The sequence below is a fragment of the Athene noctua genome, chromosome 9 (assembly GCF_965140245.1).
Source record: "Athene noctua chromosome 9, bAthNoc1.hap1.1, whole genome shotgun sequence".
NCBI classification, from domain to species: domain Eukaryota; kingdom Metazoa; phylum Chordata; class Aves; order Strigiformes; family Strigidae; genus Athene; species Athene noctua.
In genome coordinates, this window is record NC_134045.1 from 2,684,444 (window position 1) to 2,699,589 (window position 15,146).

Sequence of the window (15,146 nt, forward strand, 5' to 3'; positions counted from 1 at the left end):
TTCTGACCTAATAAAATCTTCTCTTTTCACCATATTTTATTTATAGTCTTGGCTACCACATTATCATTTTATTAACTAGCCAGGGACTAACACACAGTTTTCAAACCAAACTCCCACTGAACTGCAATATGTGTTGACGTTTAAGTACCAACTACCCGCGTACAAGTCTTCCATCACAAAAAAATGAACCACAGATGACCAACACAAACTTTCAATTCAGCTATGGCATCAAGTATACAACCATTTAAATAGAAGGCATTTTGCTTTTAGATCTTGAAACAATTCAGAATCAGCCCAGGAAATACTGCTTTCAAGTGAAGGCATTGGTCAGTGTGAGCTACAGGAAGACGGATAATTTGAAGTTTGGCAACTTGTTCTGCTAAAAACACTAGACAGAACTACTGCATTTTTTCATTTACTATAACAAGAAAAAAACATGTTTAATCCCATAAAAAGAACCTCTTCTCTCCTTACCATATCTATTTCCTTCACTTTAGAAGGATTACTTAACTCTGTTCTAACGTCCTAATAGTTCAGACACACGTCAGAGATTAGTACCACAGTGTCTTGGCACTGAGGACCAATAACCAAGGGAAGAATCCCTTTCAAACTACACCTTCCTACAATAAAGACAGCACATGTGAATCAGTGATAACTTCAGAAAAATTTTAGCTACACTGGTTGTAAAAGTCAAGAATCTAAACATAATGAAAATGCATGAGATTTTTTCTTGAAAATTAGTATTTCTTTATTCCTTACCAATGTTAATAAATTCTATTTCTTCAGAAAAACATGCATTTTCTATTAAATTACTTTTACGTGAAGCACATACATCTTCTCCTGTATTAGGAAAACCCCCCCACGATATCTATAATCTGTTCATGCATTACCTAGAATCTAAAAAACACGTGATCAAGCTTAAGCAGAGTAAGAGCACTGCTTGAGAAATTCAGGTGATAGACTGGGGTAGTGTGACAAAGCATTCCCCAGAGTCGATTCCCAAGGCATAATCCATAAAAGGTCATGTTCTTATATTTTTTAATATGATTACCTCTGAAAAAATTCTTAAGGTACCTGTCAGACCATTTCTCCAGCTTGATGAACTTCCTCTGAGTGGCAGCCCTACCCTCTTTCTATTGACCACTTCCTACAACTTGGCATCGTCCTTGAATTTCAGGACATGCATTCTGTCCTGTTGTCCAGGATGGAGATGTTAAAGAAATACTGGCTCCACTATCAGCTCCTGAGGAACATCACTCATCTTTGACTGCTAGTTAGAACTGCGGACCACTATTACCCTGTAGCTTGACAGCTCTGCCACTTTTTCTTCCATTCTTTGTTTCTTTTTTTTATCATGGCTAATAGCTCTGCCCCAAACACCACCCCACCCCAATTTACTGCTAGCCACAGAGATTTAAAAGAGCCTAAGAGCAGACCTTGCCAGTTTCAGTGGAGAAAGGATGAGGCAAAGCAAGCAATAAGTTCCTTGGTCTTTTCAAACCTTTGTTAAAGTTGCCTAATGCGTTCAGTAGTGGGTCAATTTCCTGGATCTGCCTTTTACATCTGAGGTACCTGTGGAATTCCTTGTTCTTCAGACCCTCTACCAGGAGAAGTTTTAACCAAGCTTCTATCTTCTTGTTCCAATCCCCTGAATGCCCACAGGTTGTTTATATTCCTCCTTAGTAGTCCATATTAACTTCCATCTCATACATTTCCTTTTTTCCAATTGAACTTAGCTGCGTCAACAGAGGCACGGACTCTCCACTGACGTGCAGAAGGAAAGACCCTTTATTCTTACAATAGCACATACTTATGCTCTCGCCAAAGCTCTTACTTTATAATTAGCAAATCAGCAATTAGACAGTTATCAATCCTTTCTCCTGTCAGCACCAGACCACTCTCACACGCTGTGCAGACCAATCCCCTGCTTGCTCAGGCGCTGTTCACGCGGCGGGAACTCCTCACAGTTCATGACTGTCCCACAGCTCAGTGTTGCAGCCATCCCTTGTTTTTCCCTGACACCTTGGCACAACTTTACAGCTTCTCATCTATCTTCCAAGGCCTGTTTTCCATCAAAGCCTAGCACTTTCTCAGAGGCTGTGTAGGGCCGACAGGCCGATGCCTCCTACATCTCCCCTTTCTTTGTTCTGCAGCTGCACCTGCAAGACTTGTTTGAGAGCTGTATCAGTTAAGGGTTAGACAAACTTCATACTTAAAATAATTCCACAGAAGGCTAAAAACAATACCGCAGTTACAATTACTAGTTAAAAAGAGTAGGGCAATTTCACTACCCATACAAAAATAAACAGTAAGGAAAGTACGGAATAGCACACTTAATTAATAGAAGTACTAACATTCAGATCCGCAGTTGCTGGGGAACCCTGGATGCAGCGAGGATTTAGAGTGCCCTTCCTCGCAGACTGGAAATCCTACATGATGCGTCCATCCGTAGGTGAGGCATCCGAAGTCGCTGCAAGCAGGTCCAGCCTTTAAATCAACAGGCCAAAATAACGGGCAACTTTCTTTGAGTGGAAACATCTGATTTCATCCTCCTGTTGGGTTCCACCCAGAGCCTGGCCAGCACTCCAGGGGGAAAACCAAGGGAGTTTCTAAATAAGGTAAACACTTGAGCTCTTAATTCTTAATATTGCTAAACAAAGAAAGTTGAATACACACATTCTTACAGCATTTCATCCTTATTAATAACTACATTCCATCTAAACTACATCTTTCACTAGTGACTAGTAAGCCTATATATCTCATTAAGGAGTTGCAATTACTGTTAGCATTTTCTCTTAAAAAAATTGGCAGCCGCAGTGTATTTTGTCCTGTTGCAGTAGCAAACATTACCCAGACATTCTGCTTAAATGATCAGTCGAAGAGATCACAAACTGTCAGCACAGGGGCACCCACAGCACCCACAGCTGGATCCTGAGTGCTGGCTGCCTCTCACCCTCAGGTGTGGTTGCACACACCCTGCCGGTAACCACCAGAGACCGTGACCTGTGGAGACACAAGCATAACCTCTTCCCCAGGTTATTAAAGGAAATGGTCCTTCCCAGTTACCCCTTTCTAGGTTTTTTTGTTAACACTTGAGCCTTGTCCTGGACTTCTTGTTGATCTGGTATCTGTGATGAGAAATGACACAATACTGGTGGCACCTGTGAGACAGTGGGAATCGTTAAAAAGTTCATGACACATAATGCCTTATTTAGCCTTCCGTGAGGTGTAGATTGATAGCCTGCATCTCCCCGCCTTTTGTTGCTGTTGTTGTTGTAACAGACGCTTCAGTTTGCCAGGGATACGCTCCACAATGTCCTGTCCCGTCAGTGAGCGGGGAATACCAGTCAGATGCTTGACCCCCCACTGTATGGCAGGATGCAAACAGTGCTCCAGAACAGGCATCAACAGACACATGTACATATTTTAACATTCCAAATACAGCTAAGTGAGTGACATCAGATTGGCATAATTCTGAGGAGGTGAGTCCCCAAGGGTTGACTCCACTAGCTGTTGAAGAGAGGGAGTCTGTCTGGTATTCAGGGCAAGTGGCAGTGATGTCTTTAGCCTGACGCCTTGATAAAGAAAACTGGTTTTGTATTGCCCTGGCATTCTGGTGGAAAAAATGCATGTGAAAGCTGTGCTTGCTTGAAGACATTTGTATGAGCCACTCTAACGTGTGCACAGTAACCGGAACAATGACACACACAGGTTCCTGACCAGCAAGTAATAGTAGCCGCTGCCGACCTTTCATGATCACTTTGGCAAACATTTCTGGACAAGTAGTGACCGTCTTGTGCATTTGGTGTCACAAAAAAAGTCCATTCAATAATAGATCATGTAAAAGTCACCATTTACACCTGAGCTAACAGCCAATCTGCTCACAGATATTACGGTCACATCCACACCAGTATCTAAAATGCCTGTCAGCTCAACAGATTCTTTAGCTTTAGTGAGAGTACACTTTACCCGAGGTCAACCTTGTGTCACTGTCTGAGCCCAAAATATCTGAGGAGTACCTGTTGATCCAAATCCTAAGACACTGGCTTCTCAGCATACTATTAGGGGGAACCACAGTAAAAATAAACAAGCTGAGAAATTTTTGACCCTTTTGTCACTGAACACGGGTGTACAGGGGTCCAGGACACGATTCTGATTTCCCCTTCATAATCGGCATCTATGACCCCCGGTAAAACGAACAACCCCTGTAAGGTTGTAGATGATCTTCTGACAATATCCCCCTCAGGCAGATGGTTCAGAGGTGCACTCTCCCCGCAGAGTACTTGCCTAAATTCAAGACAACAATGAACACAGAATTGCTGCCTCCCGCTAGAGGAGATATTTCACCTGAGACACTTAAAACCCTGAGCCCAAACAAACAGCAGCACCAGGGCCCCATCGGGCGGGCACCAGGCTCTGCCCTAAGGGATGTTCCCTCGCCCTGCACTGCCCCCGTGCAGAGTCTGCCCTGCGCCTCGTTCCTCCCCGGCGCGTCCCCAGCGGGTCAGAGAACCCCGCGCTGCGCAGCGGCAGCTGGGCCGCGCCTCACACCCGCACAACAGCCACCCAGAGAGGCGCCTTACACTGACACTGACACAACATAAAATGACAAATACTACAAATATCAAAACACCATCGAGAATATATAAAGCCACTGCCAGTTGATGATGTGGTGCTGACAGACAAGGGACGGTGCATCACAGTGTCACACCTGCTGGGCAAACCGCCGCTTTTGGGGCCGAGAGCGCGGTGCCAGAGGCCGCAGGCGGCCGCTCCGCAGCGGGGGCTCGGGGAGGCCCCGGGCTGCCACCGCCAGCTCCGCGCCTGCAGGTGTGGGAGCACGAATGCTGAGCACAGAGATCCACACGCTCGGTTTTCCAGACAGAGTGCTGTGCCGGCGTGAATGCTGTTTTAAAAAGTGCCAGCCAGTTCCACGGGATCAATCGATACCCGTGAGCGAATCCCTCCAGTACAGCTGTTGTAAGTGAGTTTTGCAGCCCGTCCTCATCAACGCTTTTCTGTAGATCTTTAATAACAGAAAAATGCCGTCCTTCCCTACGGGGCTGATGTCCCAGCTCATAGATTACAGAAGCAAGAATCTTTCTCGCCATGTCCATATCCCCTTGCGCCAAGGCTTCTTGCCTCACTTTTACCCACGGATCATCCCCAGCTAACAGAGGACACAGGACAGATTCTATTTTAGGATTTACAGTGTCAGGGTCTAAAACATTCTCACAGTCAAAAGACCTAGCATTATCAATCTTACTCCTGAGGTTCAAAATAGGCATCCTCGCCCTCTGTGTTCTCATTCTCTGTGTTAACAACCTGGCTGAGTTCATTACTTTGTTTTTTTATTATCTCAAAAATAATTCTCCATGCTGGTAAGAATTCTGCCGCAACCTGATTCCCTCGCGTTGCAGTCCCATAATCTTACTCTGGCTTTATCCCATGTTAGAACAGTGAATATAGTAAACGTGGTGCTACCCACTTTAAAATTCTCTTCAAGGCATGCAAGTTAACATGAACTTTATATTTAGCCAACAGTCTTTCCATCAGTGAAAGCACTGACTTTTCTTGTGAGGGTATTAACCTACCCATCGCTTCCCACAGCTCACCTTGCTCACCCTGCAATGGTGATCGATTGCCGGCTCCTGCTTCCTTCAGCAGCTACTTAAGTTCTGTGGGGGTTGCCACCGGAGCGATCCAAGATGGTCACGCTTATTCCCCACTCACACGGGGCACCACTTGTGGCAACTGAGGCACGGACTCTCCACTGAAGTGCAAAAGGAAAGACCCTTTATTCTTACAATAGCACATACTTATGCTCTCGCCAAAGCTCTTACTTCATAATTAGCAAATCAGCAATTAGACAGTTATAAATCCTTTCTCCTGTCAGCACCAGACCACTCTCACATGCTGTGCAGACCAATCCCCTGCTCGCTCAGGCGCTGTTCACATGGCGGTAAAGTCTCACAGTTCTGGACTTCTCCACAGTTCAGTGTTGCAGCTGTCCCTTGTTTTTCCCTGGCACCTTGGCACAACTTAACAGCTTCTCATCTATCTTCCAAGGCCTGTTTTCCATCAAAGCCTAGCACTTTCTCAGAGGCTGGGTAGGGCCGACAGGCCGATGCCTCCTACACTTAGCCAGAAGCTACCTGTCAATTCAAGCTGTCTTCTGCTATTTCTCATTTTCTTTAACATTTAAATGGATAGTTCATCATCTTTGAGAGGGTTATGCATGAAGATTCACCAGCTCTCCGGAGCCCTTTGGCCCTTCAGGGCAGCCTCTCACTGGATACTGCCTACCAGTTCCTTGAACAAGTCCAAGTCTGTTCTTGAAATCTACAGTCTTTGGTCCACGGCTTATCTTCCTCATTTCTCTGGGGATCTTAATCTGTATCATCTCATGGTCACTGCAGCCAGTATCTGCCAACAGTCAGCAGCAGATATCGACTATTCCTTCTTTAAACGTTTCTTTTGGAGTTGTGGATTCAGCAAAGCATCTTCCCTATCTTCCCTAGCCAGGCTGTCTAGCACCTGCATCAAAAAGTTTTCCTGAATGCACCTCAGAAACCTTACGCATTGCTGAAGTCCGTTATGTTGCCCTCCCAGCAGACATTAGTCCTCCATGAGAACAAGGGCCTACCCTTGGGAAACTTCTTGTTTAAAAGAGGCTTTGTAGCAGACATCCACCACAGCATTCCCCTCCTCAAGCATCCACCTGATTCTGAACAGACGGATGCTCGATAAGCTCTCAGCATGGTGGTTCCATAAGAGAGCCCCATGTATTCAAGCTGCTCCTCCACGGAGAACACAGATCCCCCCTTGTCTGTCTTTTCTTCCTGAAGAGTCATCAATCACAGCACCTCAGCCATGCAATCTACCCTGTCACATCTCTAACTGCACACACAACTTCTAGTCCCTCCTCTTTGATGCCAAGGCAGTAGGTGTTTGCCAATATGCCCTTAATATGGGCCCCCACCCATCTCACTTCATCTAAGATATTATGAAAGCAACCCCCTTTGTGCACTTGACCCTTCTACCCTAGACCATCCCTTACACGCTGGATTTAGCACCTATCCCCCGGTCTAGCAGTCAAGGCGGTTAAGAGGCATCATCCTCTGTCCCTTTCTCAGGTGGATTCCATCTCTTCCCACCAGCCCTTATTCCTTCAAAAGGATTCTGTGATCACAAAAGCCAAAGCCCTGTCTCCAATCTCTTCTGAAAACTGAACAGACTAACACCTATTTGCATCAAAATAAAAATACTGTGGAAACAACTGGAAAGAACATCTTGCTCAAGTAGCATAGTGCAGACAACACTGAAAGCACAGATTAGACTGAACTAAAGCAGGGAAAAAACTGGCACTTGCAGGACAACATGATGTGCCTTGATAAGGTAGTAAACAAGACATTTATACAAATAAAATAGGACCATAAAGTCCTCAGCACACACAGGATGCTTTCTTCTGTGACTGTACAGAGACAGTAATCACTCAACAACATACAACATTTTATTTTCCTTCTTTCCTGCAACTACCTATCACCTGCTTTGGCATACAATACTGGGAAAGGCAATAAAAATCAGACATTATTAGTTTGGTTTACATACTAAGTCACAGCACCAAACTATGCTTTAACTGCTGAACACATACTTGTAACTCTCAATCTGTCGACAAGAAGACACTGTAATGAAAGAGTCTGTCCGAGAGCTGTAAGTCAAGGGACCAGGCAGAAAAAAAAAAAAAAGGGTAAAAAACGGCCAAAAGCATAGCTTTCCTGTTCAAACAACAGGAGCATCCCATCCATGCACTGTATGCATAACAAATCTCAACCTGAGGAAAGCAAAAAAAAGATATACAAAGAAAACAAAGCAATGTTATTTATGTAGCTTTAATCCTAAAACTGTTAGTAAATTAAAATTGTACTCGTAATTAATCCTAACAAAAGTAAGATTCATGTTAGTTTACACAAGTGTTTACTATGAAGAACACTAAATATTCCAACCTCAATAAAAGCTTACTTACTAAAATAAACAAACTAGATTTTGAGGGGAACAACATTCAGAATATATTAAGAGATAAGAAGGAATTAGATATTTTATCTCAAAAATTCCTAAAGCTATAATTATTACAATTCCAGTTTAAATAAATGTTTCAATACTTCCAACCCCCCAAATTATTCTGGCTCTTAGATGCCACTATACCTTACAAGCAGTCATAATGACTGTGGTTTAAAAATAACCAATTCCACTCTTTCAAGTCTACTTAAGCAACATAACAGAAAGTCCTACAAATATGTATTGTTGTGAAAGTAATACAATGGTAATATTTTTTCACAACTTGCATTCGCCTTTCCTGTCTTCAAGAAAATTAAAAAACAACAGTTCTATTCCATGTTACCAACAAGACAAAAAAAAAAAAATCAGCTTGGAGTAAATTACTTCAAGCCTCATCCTTTATTCAGCAGCCTTAGGACATGACTCAAGTACACCAATCCAAATTCAAAGTCCCATTTGGAAGATTTCCGAGATCAGAAGCTGATTATGCAACTTGTATTTCATATGCAAAGTAACAATTCAAATAAACAATATTTTGCATGCATCCAAAGAGAGCCATACCAGTAAGACTAACACCTTCTGCAGCTCAAGTATTTCCCCTGAATTCAGAGATAAGCCCCTATCTTGCAAACTTAACACGAAATACTTGTAATTCAAAATGTCTAAAATAATCCATTGTGTCCCTGGAATCATTCTCTATGCATGGAGGACCCAAACAAATTGTCTGTTCACTAAGCTCCATCCTCAATCGTTTAAGAACTGTTTTCAAACACAGGAAGGTGAAGCAAAACAAAAATAGACTAAAACTTCATTGTTACACTTAGATAAAGGTAAAAAAGGTCAAAGAGATAGTCAGTATCTGAAAAAGCAACAAATACAAAGTACAGTGCAAAACATTGTTCATCTCCACTACGATTCTTCACAGAAACTTTAACTCGTTAAACTAGTGTAATTGGTCAGCACTACATCATGTTATTTGTCCTTGTGATTAAAACATACAATAAAAATATAGCTTAGGGTAAGAACAGAAAAAAATGAAAGGAAGGTAAAACAGCTGAGTCCTTTCCTCCCTCACCCCTTTTTCAGATTTTCCAATTTTCTAAAAATTAAGTTCTCCCATCCTTCTTTCCCGATTCTGCATATAATTTACTGTCTGTTCTACACCAGTCGCAAATATCAACCATTTGATAGGAAGGACCTTTGAAAGTGTAATTCATTTCATTTGTTGGGTAGAGGCAAAGTTGAACCTTTCGGTCTCTTACGAAAAAGCTAAAATACCTCAATCCTTCTTACCAATGATTATATAGACAGAGCTGCAAAACAACTTCAGCAGTGTAATTTCAGTAACATCAATGGCATTTCAAGCATGTAATCACACGTTTCTTCCCTTATCTTCTACGTAGATCTTTTCTGAAAACCTTAAAGGTCATTCTTGTTTAGTGGAGTTTTGTTGGTTTTGTCTGTATTTGGAGGGATAACATTAACTGACACCATCAAATACTTAAATTTTGCTTTAGCAAGGAAGTAATAGCACTTCCAATTACAATTTAATAAATTCAAAGGTAGAAAATAATTTTTTTCAATGATAGAAAATCTCTTATTCCATATTAAAAAATAGAGAAATATTCTATTGATCAAGAATCCTGGCTGGCTTCAGAAAGAAACTCAGCTGAGAAACAGTGGAAACTCATCTTCCTGAACTGAAAAATGTCAGAATCCGTACTAATAACACGTTATACAAAAGCAATTCAAAGTGGAAATCGTTAAAGTACTGTTCAAAATTAGTCAGACTGAGATTTTGCCTGATACTGAAGTCAAACTAATATATCTTTGGGTTTTTTTCTACTACTGCAAGTGAGAAAATTTAAATATATATCATCTTTATAGCAGCTCATTAAACCAGTGACCGCTTGTCACCAGCAGCTTCAGTTTGATGATTTAAGTCTCAAAAGTTTAATCTATAACATTCTGAAGTTTGTACCACTACACTGGAAACCTGAAACATTTTAAATGCTTCCTCTTCTACGTGCACATTAAAGCCATACACCCTTCTAGAAAACTTAAACTTTTTACCTCTGTTAACAGCAAAACTCAAAGAAATGTTTCCTGTGACTAAATGCAATCATTTCTGAAAGAATTCTGGGTTTGACGTAGAGCTCCAAAAGCATTTGCTAAACAGTCCAATTGTTTAGAGCTAGGGTTTTCCTAGGATTTTCTACACAGACTTTTTTAATTAGAAAGCAGGGTCTAGCGCTTGCTGTTCAATCTTAGAATTTATTGTTTATAAAATTAAAAACACATTCTACAGTATGCAAACACATTAGATACACATATATACACACATCCCTCTTAAATGTCCATAACTAGTATGCTTCCTCTGGAATTATTTGTATAAAGCAACTTTATTAAGTCTTTAAGAATCATTTCCCCTCTTAAAATATTCTTCATAGGACAGACTTCAGAATTGTTTGATTTATTCATAACTTGTAGTTGACATTCTGCACCTGAAATACGCGGTACTCAAGGGGTTACTGATCTTAGTCACAATGAACATTTGGTTTGCTGCTTATGCTGAGTCTCTGAAGCACTAGCCAAGAACACTGCAATGACTTTACTAACATATGATTCAAAAATGAGAGAGAGCTATAAATAAAGTACCTTATATGTTTCAATTAAAAAAATAAAGATGCATATGTGAATTTGAAAGTTATTTATTATTAAGGTTCTACAATTCTGAAGGTGCTCCTCTTCATCACTAACAGCTCACACTATTATTAGTGTAATTTAAAAAAAAAAGTATTCATAAAAGAAATGCAGCAACTATACAAGTTCAAAGAGCATCAGTCAAGGCACACGAAGGCTGTGAGTAGACAAATGAGTGAAACCAATCTACTGCTTTGCTGCTGCTGGTAGGAGCAGCCCTGCTCCTCCTGGCCTCCAGCTGCCCTTGCTCAGGTCACACCGTTCCTCCCCACTCCCAAGGCAGATCTGGCACTTATCCGACGGCTGCTCAGCTCATGGTACAACACCATCCTGAATTTGTAACTTTTTTAAAAAGTTCCAGATGAGTGAACCATCACCCCACATAAATAACTCTGTGCAAGCTCAGCAACTGACAGGGGCGACCTGGAAATTATCCAATGCGACACGGCTCCGGGGGTGATGGTTGAGGGCGTGAGAACCCAAGTGATTTTCCTCCTTGAGCCTGCGGAGGAAGGGGAAGGGCATGAGAAAGACCGGCCGTATCCTGTGGGCCAACAACTGGTTGCACAGCAGGCATCCACGGCAGAGCGTTCTTGTACGACCATGTGACCCTTTTTGAGGGCTGACAGCTGTGTGGAAGAGACAGGATCCTCTGAATAAATCCAACAAAAGTATCTTTGCCAACTGCCTGGCCAACTTAGTAAGAGCAGCTTTAAAGTAGGAATGACGGGGCAGGAGAGATTTTACATTAAGAGAGAGAGCGGTAGATGGGGCAGGCAAGCAAAAGGCCCCAGGATGATGTGAACCAAAGGGACACGGCAATCAACAAAACAGGGCTGGAGCCGAGTCACCTGAAGTGCAGGAATCCAACCAAAGAAGAGCCCATGGATCAGCAACCACATGGAGAAAGCTCTCATGTCCTTTTTCAGTGCGTTTGAAAAGCCTCTACAGTAACGCACATACTAATACAGGATACTTAAAACTTACTAACAACCATGGCTAATGATTATGCTAGTAGCTACAGTTACTGCACACCTGGGGATAAGCATAACATGGGTCAGGTGAGACACTGAAATTGATAAAGAATAGGCTTTGTATTCTTATTATCATAGGCCATACCTTACAAAATAACTAGAATGTCCTGGATGTCCTGGTTTCAGCTGGGATCATAAAGAGCGTATAGAATTGGGTTGAGAATCAGTTATTTGACAACCTGACAAAGTGATTAATCCATCCATTCACTTGGCAATGAAACCAACTTTTGAGTGTCCTGAAAGTGAACTTCCTTCATTATAATACTAAAAACCACACCACAGGTCAAAAAGACCTCTGCCCAGGATAACACCTTCCCCTGACCATGCGTAACAGTAGAAGCATTAGGTAAGCCGTATTATAAGTGCTTGTTAATTACGAACCAATCTATCTAATAGGCACGTTATGGAAAACTACTCACCTCTGATTTTTATAAATTTATAAAAATATTCTTTTGAATATTTTGAATTCTTTGAAACCTGCTGTTTGTGTGCTTGATTTGTGGAAAAGTCCACCAAGCACCCAGGCCTGAATAAATACAGTATCTCTCCTGAGTGTGTTAAGATTGGTTTATTGCATGCCGGGCATGAATTCACTCTCTGAATAACAACAGTGTGGGGAAAAACAAGGAACTGGAAGTCTGTGTGCAGTTACAGGGCGATGACCTCACTGGGATCCCAGAGACATAGTGGGCTGGCTCACATGACTGGAGTGCTAAGATGATAAGATAGATCACTAGAGTGAGAAGCTCCAGGCCCTTTAGGAAGGGCAGGCCAGGATGGTGATGCGGAGTTGCCCTTTTTAACATGGGATGGAATTCTGTCTGGGCACAGGTCACAAGCCAGTCAAGAGCTGACGGGTCAGGATTATTGAGCAGACCAACATGAGGGTCTGTCATACACCACCTGATCAGGAATGTAGACAAGGCACTCTTTAGACAACTGGCAGAAGCCTCACATTTGGTGGCTCTGGTCTTCGTGGGGGAATTGAAACACTCCTTGTATCTGTAAGGACAACAGCAAGGCACAAGAAACTCAAGACGTTTCTGTAACACACCGATAAAAACTTCCCCACTCGGGTGACTGATGAGTCAAACACAAGCGCTCTGCTGGACCTGATACTTACAGACAAGGATGGATGTGAAGGCTGGGGTACAGTGACTATGAGATGGTCAGGAGGATGATCGGGATAAGTTCGGGAGTATAAGAGGAGTGAGCAAGACATAAAACAGGACCACAGCCCTAGACTTCAGGAGAGTAGACTTTAGCCTCTTCATGGATCTGCCAATGAGTATCTAATGGGGTATGGCTCTGGAGAGAAAAGGGGTCCAAGAGCTGGTTGAATATTCAGGGATCACCTCCAAGTTCAAGAACAAGCAGGAAGTCAAGCTAAGACAACAGCCAGGACCAAGCCCCTGCTGCCACAGGATGGTACTGTCTTGGATTCCCAAGCAGCCTTCCTGAAGTTGTCAACATATCTCAGTCTGAAGGTATCTCCCTGCTTTGTCATCTTTTAGTTCTTGCATCTGAGCAAACTTCAGATGTTTTTAAGAGGCTATTTGCTGACAAGTTCTGGATTTCACAGGAGACAGTAAACCAGCACTTGACAAACTTTGCAGTCTTACATATACATACATGCCTTTGCTCTCACACACACTAAATAACATTCCCAATTTTATAGCTGTGTGAAGAAAAATCCACTTGACTGCAATACTATTTAATAGAAGACGCAGGTGCAAATCCGTGTTAGAATCTTCTTCCCCTCCTTCTTTCCCCAGAAGATCAAGAAATGGAGGTGGCACGAAGGTTTACACCCCTCCTCGATTACAAAGGATTATTGCCATTCTCCATCTTTTTTCTTTCTTATTATCTCAGCCTACCAGTTTCTTCCTCTGCCATCCCCTTCCCTATCACACATACCCAGTTGCACAGTGCTGCCGACACTCCTGCCCCCAATGCCTCACATGTGTCTGAGTCAGAAAAAACATGAAAATAATCCTTTCTTAAATCAGTGGTACAAACAGGGGGGATGTTTTAAGATGCTCCTGCAACTCCCACTGTTTTATTACCACAGGATCTACGCCAGTAGAGTGCGAAGGAATAAATCAAACTTTCCGAGATAGAGGCTGGAAGTATCTCTTCTTTCTTCCATCAATATTTCTTTCTAGCTTGGCCAGTATAAAAATCAGGTCTCAGAAGGCAAGGAAAGGTAGGGAAAAAAAAAATGGACTCAGATATGATGGATGGCCTTCCCCACTAAGGTATTCAAATTTTGAAAAAAAATATTAGAAATACTGTACATCAGCCACGTGTTTTTACAACTCTAAAAGTTATTTTACACTGTAAGTAATATTTTCCATGTATACCCAGTAAGCTGAATCTGTAAGAGAAATTCAACAGAGATCGCTTTAACAACGAAGAGATAATATGGACCATTGTCACTTTTGACGCGCTACTGCTCGATTCTGCCCCAGAGGGTGACTGCCCGCAGACAGCTAACAGCCCCTGCACGTGGGCAGAGCAGACAGACGGTGTTTGGTTCTCGGCTGCCAAGCTTTGTAAGCAACAGACTCTCTCTTCCATTAATGAAAAGCACAATCAAAGCTTCCACTCACTACAGAAAGGCTTTGAAGAGACAGGCTGTACATTTTCTTTGCCTCTAAGCTTCCACATTTTCCCTGAGCCGGACTGTGACAACACTAAACTCACTATTATGCCTTTAACCTCAGGAGGCCACATCTTGCCCTCCTGCTCTAAGGCTTCAGGACAGAACTAAGCGAGGAAAGCTCACCAAGTCCTGGGAGAACAGACAAGCAAAGGAACATGATACCAAGCTGGGAGTGACTCTGTGAGTACCTATTCCGTGATTACCTTCACCCAGGAGACAGTTACTCAGAAAGCAGTAAACCTCTGTCTTTTGGAGTGGGGGACATTAAGGAACTCATAGTAATGCATAATTTCTAAAATAAAAAAAGCAAAATTCTTACCCACTGACATCACAAGAGCTTTGCTTGACTACTCAGGATACGGCCAGTATGAAAATTCTTAGGAAAAAATTGTTATGAGGGAGGAATTGTTAGTCATCATCTTTATCACACATATATTCCAATTTCAAAGCTTCTGTGATACCAACACAATGCTTTAGTATCAAGCATTTAAAATGGTATATTTTCTTCCAATTAAAAGTCATCAGGATTGAGAACTTTATCTCAACAAAACACATCCACACACATTTGCTACAAGGAGCAAAATATAGCTTGTTTGTTCTATCAGAACAATGACAATTTCTTCAAGGAAAAAGAAGAGAGTTTGTAAATTTTTTTTTTTTTTTTGCTTTGGCAAAAAAAGCATTAG